We start from the raw sequence: 13,449 nt of genomic DNA, 5'->3' as shown, positions 1-13,449 counted from the left end.
GTCAATTACATGTATAGTTTAAAAATATTGAACAATCCTTGCATACCTAGTATAAAGCAAAATTTGTTGGATTTTTTTCAGATAGTATTGAATTTTTTGTGTAATGTTTCATTTAGGATTATTACATTTATATTCTTGAGTGGCATGGGTCTGCTGTGTTCTTCTCTTATAGTATTTTTTTCCTCACTTCTGTATCAGGACTGTGCTGGCTTAAAAATAAGTTGGCTACTGTTCCTTCTTGCAGTGTCTAAGAAAAGTCTGCATAATATGCTGTTTGTCACCTGTATAACCATCTGGGCCTGCTATTTACTTTGTGTATTTGCTTTAACTGCTTCCTTTTTTGGAGGATTTTAAGATTGTACACGCTTCTTACTTCTTCTTGAGTCAGTTCTGATGGGTTGTATTTTTCTAAGATTTTGTCCATTTTGTTTAACTTTTAAAAAATTTTTGAAATGATACTTCCTCATTTTACTGTAGATATTAATTTTAGGTAAATTGTTTAAGATGTTTTCTTCTGATTTCTACATTGTCCATGATTTTTTCTGAGTTTATATTTTGTTTTGATTTCTCTCCATCAACAATTCAGTGTAAAATGCTAAATGCTGTGGGCAAGCTCTCTGGTTGGGCTTGGTGACATATATTGTTTCCTCAGAGAGACCTTCCCCTGACAGTTTCCTCTCCTCTTACCTTGCTTATCCTCTTTCTCTGATTTGTTTTTCTTTGTGATCCTTATCACTACCTGATATCATATAATATATATAATATACATATAGGTATATATTGTGTGTATGTATATATGTATATGTATTTTAATCCATTCTTTGTCTATACAGGCTCCAAGAGAGCAGGTCTTTGTCTGCTTTGTTTACCACCATAACTCTTGCCTAAATAGTGCCTAATACATAGTTACTGAATATTTGTTGAATTAAAGAATGGTGAACTTCCCCTTCGAATGGTCAAATAAAAATGCAACTGTTTCATTAGGGGGCATCTACATAAAAGTATGGTCTGTAAGTTGCCACAGAGAATTCTCCAACCTTGTCCTGAGGAGCTTTGAGCCTGGCTGCCAGTATTTTAAGACTCTAGCAGGGGAATGGTTGAAGGTTCAACATGTAGAATGTTACTTAATGCCCTTGATGTCAGTGAAGGGTGCTCCATATGGCATGTTAGCTGTGTCTGAGTGTGCCATGTTGCAGAGCTCCTCTGATTCAACCTCGCAAGACAGTAAACTTCCTCATTCTGCCAGGCCACAGGTAGACGGGGCCAACAGAGGGTGTGATAGTCCTTCCAGTTTGTTCAGTCAGTTTTTCTTTGTGTGTAGTCCTACCCCTCTCTCCTACCTTCAGGTGGACCTGAGCGTGTCTGGATTCTGCAGTGCAAATAAATGCATGGGCTTCCTCTACCAGCCATCTGTGCAAGCACCCAGCAAATTGAAATGTTAACTCAAGTACCTCTCACCCATCCTCATTTTATCTTCCAACATTTTTTCAAACTCTCTTGTGCGCTATTATCTCCTTTTCCACTTTCTTTGTCTGAGGAGGTGTGCACCTTCTCTTAATATTATCTTACTAGGATTTCAGAAGAACAAGTTGACAAATGCCCATGTTCAAAATGCCATGTTGAACTAGAAGTGTCATGCAGGTTTTCATTATTTCTAGTGGCTGAAGTATCTTCTCAAATAAAATCCTGTGCAGAAATCCCGTGTGTAAAACAAAACCATCTTCCTTTGGTTCTGGATAACCGAAGAAGAGGGTCTGGGATACCCCTGCCCAGAAAATGCCTCCCCTCCTCATTTCCCTTCAGTGCCACTCTGCATGTCCTAGCTCCAGTGCCCCTCACCAAGCCTCCATTTCGCTGCCTCTCTCCATCACTCCCTACACGCCCCCAAAGCCCACCTGAAACTCTTCAGGCAGAGCAAGCTTGGAAAAATCACTGAGTCATCTACCCCCGTGGGAGACACAGCTATCTAAACATATATGTACTTCACAGTCACTCATAACAAGCTACACTTGTTGACTTGCCATAAGGAATATTATTTATATCCTGGGTTTTTTTTTTCAGATGTTTTCATCTCCACATTCTGGGATGAGATCATACTCTGTGAGAACACAATGACTTTTTGGATACCCTTTAAGACGATGGCTAATGATGAGACTTAATGTTTCTAAGAAATATCACTTTTTCCCTGTAAATTGGAAGTCTGCAAAGACTATTGTCCCCTCCTTGTCAGTAATAATGTAAGAGAAAAGCCTCAGGAAATGTTCAGTTGCAGTTGTATAACCCACCTTCCCCATCCCTGTTTTTCTAACCTATTACAATCCCTGAAATTTTTCACTGAGCTAGAAATACCTCACCTCTTACTTACAAAAGGACTTGAAGGATGTTAGAACTTCCAAGCCCACTAATATGGTGCTCCAAAATGCACCAGAGTACATGTGTTGAATTATTAGCTAATCAGAACCAGGTAAATCTTTTCGACTGGGTGATTCCAAAGAGCTCAGGGCTCCATTTTAAATGAGGCCAAGGGCTTAAAATTAATTGGCCAAAAGCAATACATTCTGAAGTGCTGAGCCTACTTTTAAGACGAGACCCACCCCAGTTTTGGGACCTTTGGCAAAATAATAGAATTCTGTTTATGTATTTTAAAGAACATGCATTTACCTGTAAGAATTAACTTCATGCACGTTGTGTGGAAAATCATGAAGTAACAGAAGGGTCTTCTGGGAAGACATGTTTGAGCTGCTCCTGCAAGTGTAAGTCCTTCTCGATTGTCTTTTGCATTTCAGCCCCACTGAATTTTTCTAATTGGTGCTGTCTCCCAGAGCACTTTTTAAAAGAGTGACAAGCTGTTAAATGTAGGCTAGGCTTCCAATAATCCCATAAAGACATTTCATGCCTAATACTGCAGCAAAGGAATTTTTTATATTGCTTCATAACTCAAATTATTAGATTTGACTTATACCAAAATGTAGCAAATATAGGAAATGCCATTTTTTTTTTCTTTCTTCAAAATCCACACATAATCAACCTTTTCAAACTGAGACTTTATGACCTTTGTTGTTTTTTTCCTATTTGAAAATGTTTCAGCGAAAGCTTTACAAAGGCTTATAGGGAAATGAGGAAAGTGAATTACCTACTATATTTTTGAAATAGGTTTCTAAGAAATATTCAGTGTAGTCATGTTCTTGAAAAAAATATTCCTTTTCTCTTACTACTAGTATTATGCTTTGCTATAAAATATTTTTCATTGACCACATTAATCTTGAATCATCATTATATTTTGGATTCTGAGTTTATATAGCTCAGCATTATTAAAGAAATGCCAACTGGCCTGGCTGCTTTGAGAACAGAAGACAGAGTTGTCATTAGTAATGGACCTCTAGGAAACCTTTCATTTTTCAGACATACAACCTGATCTGACATTGTAGAGAAAACATGTGCGGCCTCCATTCTCCTTTTCTCAGAGTAACCACAAAATAAACCTCTCTCTTACCTCTTACCCTACCCCAAGATAGGTTTTATTTGCATACATATAAATAGAAATACAGCTTAATGTAGTCTTTTTCGTAAAGTATACGATGGGAAGGTGTAGCCAAAATAGGCTATACGCTTCTCTCCGAACATTGTAAATATTATGAAAAACAGAAATTCCCCAGAGAGCTTTTGAGCAGCTGGTTTGAATAATGATTACTGTTTACTCATCTCAACCATTCCAATGTCCCCAACTCATTTCTTTCCTGATCTTGTAGGTTTATTGGTGAACGACTAAGACAAGACCAGTAATAGATACCTACCACCTTCTTTTGTGTTTGGTGTGGGGATAGGGGCCGGGAAGGGGGGCACCATAGCCCAGGGGGTTGTATCAGCTAGACAGATAACAGTGATCCAGAGAGGCTTGAAAGGAATTGACTCACAGGAGCTTTGAATATGAGGAACTGAGAATCTGTATATATAATCTGCCACGGAATCCCAAGTTGAACAAGCATCATTTTGCCAGGAAAGTGAATCATCCCTTTGTCTCTAACAGTAATAATTTTTGTACTATTTCCTGGAAGAAATAAGCAGTGTAGTCATATATACCCAGCATGGGTGAGGTTGTCCTACTTCAACACAGTGGAATTTGCTTTCACTGGCATCTTTCTTGAATAGGTGCATATGGTCACAACCTATTTATAACATGTAGCATATCTTTTAAACTTCATCTCAATCTCGTACATGTGAACTAATAATTTGCTTCGGAAACCCTTCATGTAAGTAATTCCAAGATACACGTCACGGTAAACGGTAGTTTACAAACTATTGCATACAGAAAACCTGTCATTTTTTTATGCCCTCCTTCAAGGATTACCTCTACTTTTCTAAAATATCACCCAATTTTAAAAGTGAAGCAAGATGTGAAGTGGGTCTTTTGAGGAGTAATAAGATTAAAATGGCAAAACAAATTTAATTATGTAAGCAATTCTTCTCTTTCACAAACCCGAAAGAAAAGCAAATTGGTATTTGTGAAATTTTCTTTGTCTAATAAATAGCCTCACTTTACAATAATGCCGATGACCCCAGTTTAATTAGGTGCAATTAATTTTGTGCAAGCGAAATTTGACATCTTGCTAGAGGCAGAACCAGCTGTACCCTGCCTTATGAATTTTTTTTATTATCACCAATGAGAATTCAATTGTCGGAGCTATTGCGAAAGGGTGGGAGGCAGGGAGGAAAAGGCCACAGGGCTGCATTTTATATTTAAAAATGGCTCCAGTGGACAGCTAAATGTTTAATTAAAAGAGCTTCTAGGAATGATTTTTCATTGGCGCATCATCTTTGACAAGTTATCATGACTTTATTACTTTATTACTGTGGTTTACGCTCCCTTTGGATGGTGCTTGCACACATGTGTCTGGACACACGCAGTTCACATGAAGACCAGACTCCTTTGAGAGTTTACAGAAAATTCGCTGCTACAAGAAAACTCCCACTGACCACAAGTGAGCTGTGTCATCTAGAGGTTTAACACAGTCCTGTTGTCCAGTCTTAAAAAAAAAAATTTCTGTGCCCTTCAGAATGTTCTTTAAATTTTTTTTCATGTCTCTGAAAAGAGAGAGGGTGCGCACGCCTGAGGGAGGAGCAGAGAGAGAGAATCCCAAGCAGGCTCCGTGTTGTCAGTGCTGAGCCTGATGCAGGGCTCAAACTCACGAACCTGAGATCATGACCTGAGCCAAAATCAAGAGTCAGACGCTTAACTGACTGAGCCACCCAGGTGCCCCTCCTTCAGATTGTTTTCGTTCGGATTATTACGTGTATTAAAAACCCATGGAAGATATTTTGAAAAACCACTGTCAATTGAATGGTGATGCATGCCTCCTTAACACTTAGAATTATTATTTTAGTTATTGAAAGAAGCCTTCTAAACTTATTTGGATATCCACTTTTATCACTTATGTCTTGTACATACAAAAAAAAAAAAGAAAATGTGTAAAATACATTGGTTAAGATAGTCCACTTTCAGAATCCAATTGTTCACTTAACCACTTTCCCTCAGAGTTGTCCGTCTTTGCTTTTCCCCACAACATCACCCTCTGTGCCCTCGGGAGATGCTGTGCATCACCTTTCAAGCCACTGGCCCTTCATCTACAGGTTTTGATGCTGGAGCTTTCCTGTTCTTATCAGAAGGCACGAATATCTGAACTGCCAGAGCCCACATCTTCATTAGTGGTCCTTAACTGATTTGTTGGCTGAGGGGGCTACAGCTCAGTGAAACAGTCATGCCACGAGCCGCCTGGGTGGCTGAGATCGTGAGACAGCTGACTTTAAAGACGCCAAAATATGAACAACCGTGCTTCATGGAATCAATGAAATTCAGCAGATCTACTGCATTCTTTTTAATGACTGCATATAATTTGAGTGACCCCACATGAAATGATGAAAGAGAATGTCTTCGAGATAAAGCTTACTCTACAACAAAGCCTAAATAGTAGCCCCAACTGTTTTTAACCATGATATAAAAAGTGGTGAAAGCAGTGATTCAGTATTGAAGAGCATAGAAGAATTTGCTGTGGAGAGTGTCTCCAAATCCAGTCATACTCCTCAAACACATGCACAGGCATGACTCTCCAACTGCCATGTCTTTACCCCAGACACAGGAACATGATCACCCAACTCAGGAAGCGGCAAGCAGCTGAAATTCATCAGCAGGTCAGATGGATGCAAGTTTAAACCCCGTCTGGGCCGAGAGGAGTAATTAAACAGTCTGGCTTTAAAAAGACAGACATTTAAATGTATATCAATTACTTCCGAGTCTGTAATCTACTGCAGATTCAAGGGGGGGAAGAAGGGGGCCCAGACCGGGCAGGGAAGGGATGTGAACGGTTGAATCAAAGAGTCCATCTCCAGAAACGTTCACTTATAAGAAAATGTTTCTTGCTGCCCTTCAAGAGGCTCTCCCGCCCCCAGCCCCCTGCCAAGAACAAAAGCCCGGCCTGACTCACATGTGAGTCATGCTCCGTGCATAGCCTCCATTTGAGTCAGACACACAACCATCCTCTTCCAGCTGTCAAACATTTAATCCTACTCACCTTTTCTCCAACACACAAGCGCTAATCAGCTCATCCATTCTCTCTCCTTTTCCCTTTTTAATTCCTGCTGAATGCCCACACATGACAACTCAAAGGAGCTCAAAAGAGAACAATTCGAAGTCAACTGAATTCCTTCCACCAAAAAATATCTAGGTATATTTCCTGCCATTTTTTCTATGCATAATATATCTTCACATTTTTGTTTACAAAATTGAAATCATACTATATGTACTGTTTTATAGCCTGATTTTTCTTCACAATATATCGGGAACATTTGCCCATGTTCATAACTGTTTCTCTATCATTATATTTTTACTGGCTGCATAATGGCCATCATATATTTTACTGTAATATACTTAATCTCTTCTTGTTAGATACTGGAATTGTTTCCAGTTTTTTTGTTTTGTTCTTGTTTTGCCTTCTTTTTTCATCTTTTTTTTTCTTCCATTCATGAACTTATTCTATCCTTCTTAAAGTGCCCTGGCTTCTCAAAACAGACTCTCACAGAGTAAAATACCAGCTCTGTGACCTTGTGTAATTTAATCTCTGAGCCTTATTTTTCTCATGTACAAAATGAGGGTCATAATGTTTACTTTATGTGTATCTGAGGAGTAGAGGTAATATATATGAAGTGCCTTAGCACATAGTAGATGATCCAAAAATGTTAACTCTTTTTATTTCAGAGTGTAAATTGCTTAGAAATCATTTGGCTTTGATTAAAATGTAAGTAGACCACATTTGGCACCCAAGAGAGATGACTGGTTCATTCCATCATTATTCTAGTATCAGAAGAAGCCTCATTCTGGTCTTCGGTTCATGGTAGAAAATATTTCTGGTGAAATGCATTTTTCCAACATGAAGATCCTATAACTCCAAATTGAATTACATCTAAGTGGTCATTAGTGAAGAAGCTGGAGGACACTGATGTGAAATTAGAACCAACGGCTGTCTGGGGAATGCAAGTATTTATAGCTCTCGAGAGACTCGGGTTAGGATACAGGGGCTGTGACGCTTCACCAAAGAAAAGCTGGGGACGGCTAGTTCTCCTTTCTATCAGTTAATAAGACTCTGTGGCCATGTGGTGTTGGATGCTTACCAGCCATCATGTGGACATGTACAGATGGAAGGGCCAGACCTAGCCTTAGAAAAGGGAGCAGAAAAAGAGATTATGTACAGGATTAGGAGAAAGAAAAAAACCCAGAGCGGCCCATTTACACTCCAGTCACCTTTGGAGCTGCCAAATGCCTGAGTCCTAGGAGATATGGGGTCAGGATGGGGCATAAAGAGACATGATGTCCTCTCTTCTCCCCAGTACTCTGCTTGGCACGTAGTTTGAAACTACCGCTTACTTCTCGGGACACATGCCTGCTGGAAGGTAGGCTTTCCCATCTCTCCTGCATTTATTTCCCCCACCCCTGCTTCACCCAGACGTCCTTTCTTCTGTAGTTCCTGCTCGGTCACCCTTCTTGGTTAACACCTTATGTAGTAATGAATGTCCAGGTAGTAAAAGTATTCTTTTCTCATATCTAAGATAGGGAGTGTCTACTGAGTGTTTTTTGAGTTCTTTTCCGATGCTCTATATATGCCACATTTCTGTTTATACATTATGATTTAATGATCCAAGCACTTGGTACCTGTTAAAAGACCAGGTTTTTGTTCATGGCTCAGCTACTAACTATGCATCCACTTAATATAGGGGCCCTTAACTATAAAATGCCTTCAGGGGTCAGCAGGAAACAAATGATTGAAGTAGCCCAGATAAAAGGCAATAGGGAGTAGTGGGGACTATAGAAAACTAGAAACTGTATGCCCTGGCGAAAGCACTAGCCTATTGGTGCCATGGGGTTCGCAGAGATGTTATCACCTGAAATAGATGAATGAATGAGTGAACAGTTAAATCTCCCTTTTCTAATATAAAAGTCATTTACAGTACTTTTGTGTGAGTGTGGTGGTATATGTTGGACCAGCACTATTCACACCTGTTGTGTAAATATCAATCTTTTTTAAAAGTCCAATAAATTATCATCCCATGCATTACACACCACTTAGCAAAAGAAATGAACACAATCCTACTAAGGTAAAAGAAAAAATAGCATTTTAGAATAGTGTTTTCACAATAACAAATATTGGGCAGCAGAAGAGGAAGGGGTCAGGGTTTGGGGATGGGAAAAGTCTTTTATTAAGGACTAGCAGCACCTCATTTTAACCCATCTCAGCACATTCTGTAGAGACACCGTCACACCTTGAGGACATCTGGAGCTTACTGAAACCTCAATTGTTCCCACATCCTTTCTTTATGACAAATCCTTAGAAAAAATGAAATGTGTTTACAGCTACCTTTGGGTAATTACAACCCACATTATCTATTCCTTCCCTTTTAAAAGTTTCATGAAATAGAAAAAGATATATTATAAAAATATGAGTGATTATTCATTATGTATAAAGCCTTTGAATAATGCATCAAAGATCCATTAAAATAAATGGAAATAACATATTTTAATGGCCCAGTCACAAACTAATTGGAGATATTGAGCAACAAATGATAGGGCAGGGCCAGTGGCTCTCACGGCATCTCTGGTTGTGGATAGAAGATGAGCAAGGTGTGTTTGAAATCCACAAGCATATGGGAAGTTCCTCCTCTCTCTGCTTCGTGAGGAAAACCAAACAATTGCCTTAGAATTATATGCAACTGCAGGAGGTAGAAGTCCTTTAAATCCTTTAAATTGCCAGACATACAGACAAGATCTAATAAATCCAAACCTGAGGTTAAGTGTAGTATGAGGAAAAGGGCCCTGGATTCAAAAACCAGAGGTTTGCCCTGTTGTCTCTTGCTTTGTGACCTTGTACCAGTTATCTGTTGCCACAATGATTATATATAATTAAAAAAAAAAAAACACCATATCAGTGACATACAATGATAAACATTGATTTCCGCTTAGGAGCCTGTAAGTTGGCTGAGCAGTTCTGCTGATCAGAGCTGGGCTCAGATGTACCTGCAGTCATCAGGTGTACCTGGTGACGTACCTTTGACTGCCCTTGGCTATCCTGTCTCTTGCATTGCATATGGGGCTTAGGTGGGGACAACTGCTGATTGAACTCTGTGCTGGGAAGTCACTCATTAGCCAGCAGGCCAGCCTGGACTTGTTCTGAGGGCAGTGGCAGGGTGCCCTGAAGGGGAGACTTGGAACTGGAACACTGGCACTTCCTATGCATCCTGCTGGCAAGACACAACAGGAGGCCAGCCCAGGGGTGGGGAAATAGACCTCATCTCTTGACAGGAGAAGCTGCAAAGTCACATTACAGAGGCGGCAGGTGCAGAGAGGGGAAGAATTGGGACCATTTTAATAAATCAGGTGGTCAAGGTGTGGGGAACTTACTTGCTTTCTCTGAGTAACTGTTACCTTGCCTGTTACCCACAGGTGGTTGCACAGCCCAAAAAGGGAGTATAAGCAAACATCATTTTGAACTCCAATTCATTGCAACAGTTCAAGTGAAGTTAACTAAGGGATGATGTAGGGGGTAAAAACCAAAGAATCTTAAACACTTCTGTGTAGACACTGCTGATCTAAGCTGGTACTGGGAGATTGCTATTTCAGAAACACTGGGGCACCCAAGTGGCTCAATCACTTAAGCGTCTGACTTCAGCTCAGGTCATGATCTCATGGTTTGTGGGTTCAAGCCCCATGTCCGGCTCTGCACTGACAGTGCTGAGCCTGGTTGGGATTCTCTCTCTCTGCCTCTCTTTCTGCCCCTCCCTGACTTGCACTTTCTCTCTGTCTCAAAATAAAGAAAGAAACTTTAAAATCAGAAACAGCAAGTAATTCTGGGATTCACAACTAGCCTCAGAACAGCCCAGACCCAGTCATCTCAAACCAAGGCCCAGGACCAAGGCCAGATTCACAGTGGCTACCACACAACTTCAAGTCACCACAGACTTTAGGATCATCAATCACATCGTTTCTCTCAGGGAATAAACTGGTCTTGTCCTTGTATTTTGAAAAAAAGTATTCTCTTTATACCAGATTATATTATCACTTGGCTACGTGCTCTTAGTGTTAAAAACTTTTCACCTCTGCCATCCTGTCATTGTTGTGCATATTTTAGTAATATCCCCAGCAATGGTAGTTGGAAGTCAGCACAAATGTTTTACAAGAAACAGTCTTCCTCACCCCAAAAGCCAAGGAGACGTTGGTACTGAACATCCTGTCGCCTGTATGCCTTCCTGATGCTGGCCAGTAGGCACTGTCGCTAAGAAAGCCACTTCCACTCACACGGAGATGCCCAGAAGACACATTTCGTCTTTGTGTCTTCATATTCTGAGCATTCTCCATCCAGAACACCCTCTTTCCAGATCCCAGGGCTCCCTGTCAGTAACTGGGCTGCAGTGTGGGTTTTTCCCTGGCTCATGGTGCATAAGGAGAAGAGTGTTCCAGGAAAACCAGGACACAGACCTTTCAGATCTCCTATCGACAGGCAAGGCAGATGTCAAGCAGCCTTTTGCATGCAACGCTCCAGTAAATGCCACTCGAAACATCAAGCAACCTTGAACTGGATACCTTAAATTATATCGCTAATTAAATGATGATGATCTTGTTTTGTTTTCACCTCTGACTGTACCTGAGAGATCCAAGCAAGCAAATTCGCTCCCTGGCAGCTTGGTTTTTGCAAGACTGGGTAGCCTGGTTGTAAGTGAGGCCAGATGCACTGCAGGGTGAGGGACAGAGGCCAGGGACTCCGGCTTGCAGGGATGAGCCTAGAGCAGCCATGCTTCCTCGGGGGGGGGGGGGGGGGGGGAAGGGGCCCAGAACAGGGGTTATCATTTCTTGACGCTGTGACACAGAGGCCTTTGAGAGCGCCAGGGGCCCCACTCACCCCCCAGCCAGGCTGCTGCTTGAGATCAGTGATGGAGTTTCCCCGAAGCCGCCTTCAACTTAAAACCTGCTTAAAGGCTAAAGGCAAACAAATCCTTCTTGAAACCTGAGTCCATTTTAAGATGTCTTTACTAAAATCCCCTCTGAACCATTAGCTGATATGTCATATAATTTCCTTTTCCTGAGAGTAACATTCTTGGTGATTACCGCTATAAGGAATTATAAGTCTCACCCCATAAGAAGCTCTGTTCAGTTTCCCACGGTGATAATGTGGTACTAAGGCGATTTTCTGAATTTCTACCTGAGGTGTTTTTTCATTTCATTCTGACTTAGTAGTCAGAATCTTCCCCCCCCCCTTTTTTTTCCTTTGACTTTCCTGAGTTAGATATGCTTTATGGCTTGGTTGATTTAGGTTTGAGTTGATCCTAAGCACACAGGTCAAATGGGGGCAGGACAACAGAATTTACAGTCAGACCTTTTTCAGAATGAAAATATATATCCCTGGATATTTTAAACCTTATTTGGTAATGGTATCGTGGGTTATATTATATTTTTATAATTTGGGTATCCAGTGACAGACACTTCTTTTCAAGACTTTAGCTATCCAGTAAATAGAAAATGCAACATAATCCTAGATTCAAATTAGGTTTAATTTAAAATGTCTTTTTTATTTTAAAATATGCTTTTAATGTGTTTTTTTCATTTGCAGTTTTACTTCCCACTATTTTCCAATCCATATATCTGCAGGTTTATGTTAGAAATGGGTTGATTGGAGGGGTGGTTGACAAACTACAGATAATTAATTTTAAAACTTAATTTATATGGGATCGAAGGGTAATGTGAACATACTAGATTTCTCCAGGGACAAAAAAAATTCCAAAGGAAGAAAATTAAAAGGAGATAAATTCCAGCTCAGTAAAAGTCCAAGCTGCCTAACAATTAAAGACAACTTGAGGACACTCTTTCAGAGGTATTCAAGGTCAGGCAAGGTATTCGAGTAAGTGACTTTAGAGGTCCCTTTACCAAGTTGCATCACCTTTAAAATTCTGTATTCCTTTGTCCGGGCTTTCAGAAAGTAGAAAAAGGAGGATAATGAATATGTACAGAGGACCTGCCTCACTCTGAGCTGTTTTCGTTTTTCTTACAAATCACTGAATTATTCACCCCATTTTACTGATGAGGAAACTGAGGTTCACAGAAGTTAAGTAAGGGGCCCGGGAAAGAAGTGAGGTTTCAGAACCTAAGTCTGACCGACTCCAAGCTCCCTGCACTGATCATAGCAGAACCTGTGCCTTCTGCCTCCAGCAAGGGCCTGGCTCTTTAAGGCAGGCGGGGAACAGAGCCAGCCTGCTGAGGGGAAGGCTGCCTTTCCTTCCTGGCCCTGCAGTAATTACACAAGGTACCAATAGGTGGCAGTGCATACATATAACAATGACGGTGCCTGTGTTAAATCAGTAGATTTTCTCTTTCTGGATTCTGTGTCATTTTCAAAGAATCACTTGATATGAGTCATCTGAGCAATTTATACAAAGCATCCCTACCCAATGGAATAAAAAAAGATACTAATGTCAACTACCAGATGAGTTGCTCTTTACATTTCTCCCTGTGATAGTAATAATGCCAGAGCAATTCAGTGCTGGCTTCCTAAACCTGGCTTAGACGGTCTCCTTATGATCCCTTGCTGCCTAGGAGGCTCCTTCGCCTTTTCTAAGCTTACACACAGACTGGGACTAACAGGGAATGCTTGAAAAATTACTTCTTTAGGGGCACCTGAGTGGCTCAGTCAGTTAAGCATCCGACTTGGGTCAGGTCATGATCTCACGGTTCGTGGGTTCCAGCCCCACGTCAGGCTCTGTGCTGACAGCTCAGAGCCTGGAGCCTGCTTCGGATTCTGTGTCTCCCTCTCTCTCTGCCCCTCCCCTGCTCACACTCTGTCTCTCTCAAAAATAAATAAAACATTTGGAAAAAAGAAAAATTGCTTCTTTAAAGACTCTTTATAGGAGAACAGTATT

At 40.7% G+C, this 13,449-nt stretch overlaps 1 protein-coding gene across 6 annotated transcripts in view; it reads left to right on the top strand.

The window, feature by feature from the left end:
* Positions 1-13,449, top strand: part of LOC101094201 (schwannomin-interacting protein 1) — a 579,710-nt gene that overhangs the window by 555,605 nt on the left and 10,656 nt on the right. The window lies entirely within an intron of this gene.

Source organism: Felis catus, chromosome C2 (assembly GCF_018350175.1).
Source record: "Felis catus isolate Fca126 chromosome C2, F.catus_Fca126_mat1.0, whole genome shotgun sequence".
Classification (NCBI taxonomy): Eukaryota; Metazoa; Chordata; class Mammalia; order Carnivora; family Felidae; genus Felis; species Felis catus.
Note: the sequence above shows the minus strand (reverse complement) of the source record. Positions and strands in the feature narration are given on the sequence as shown.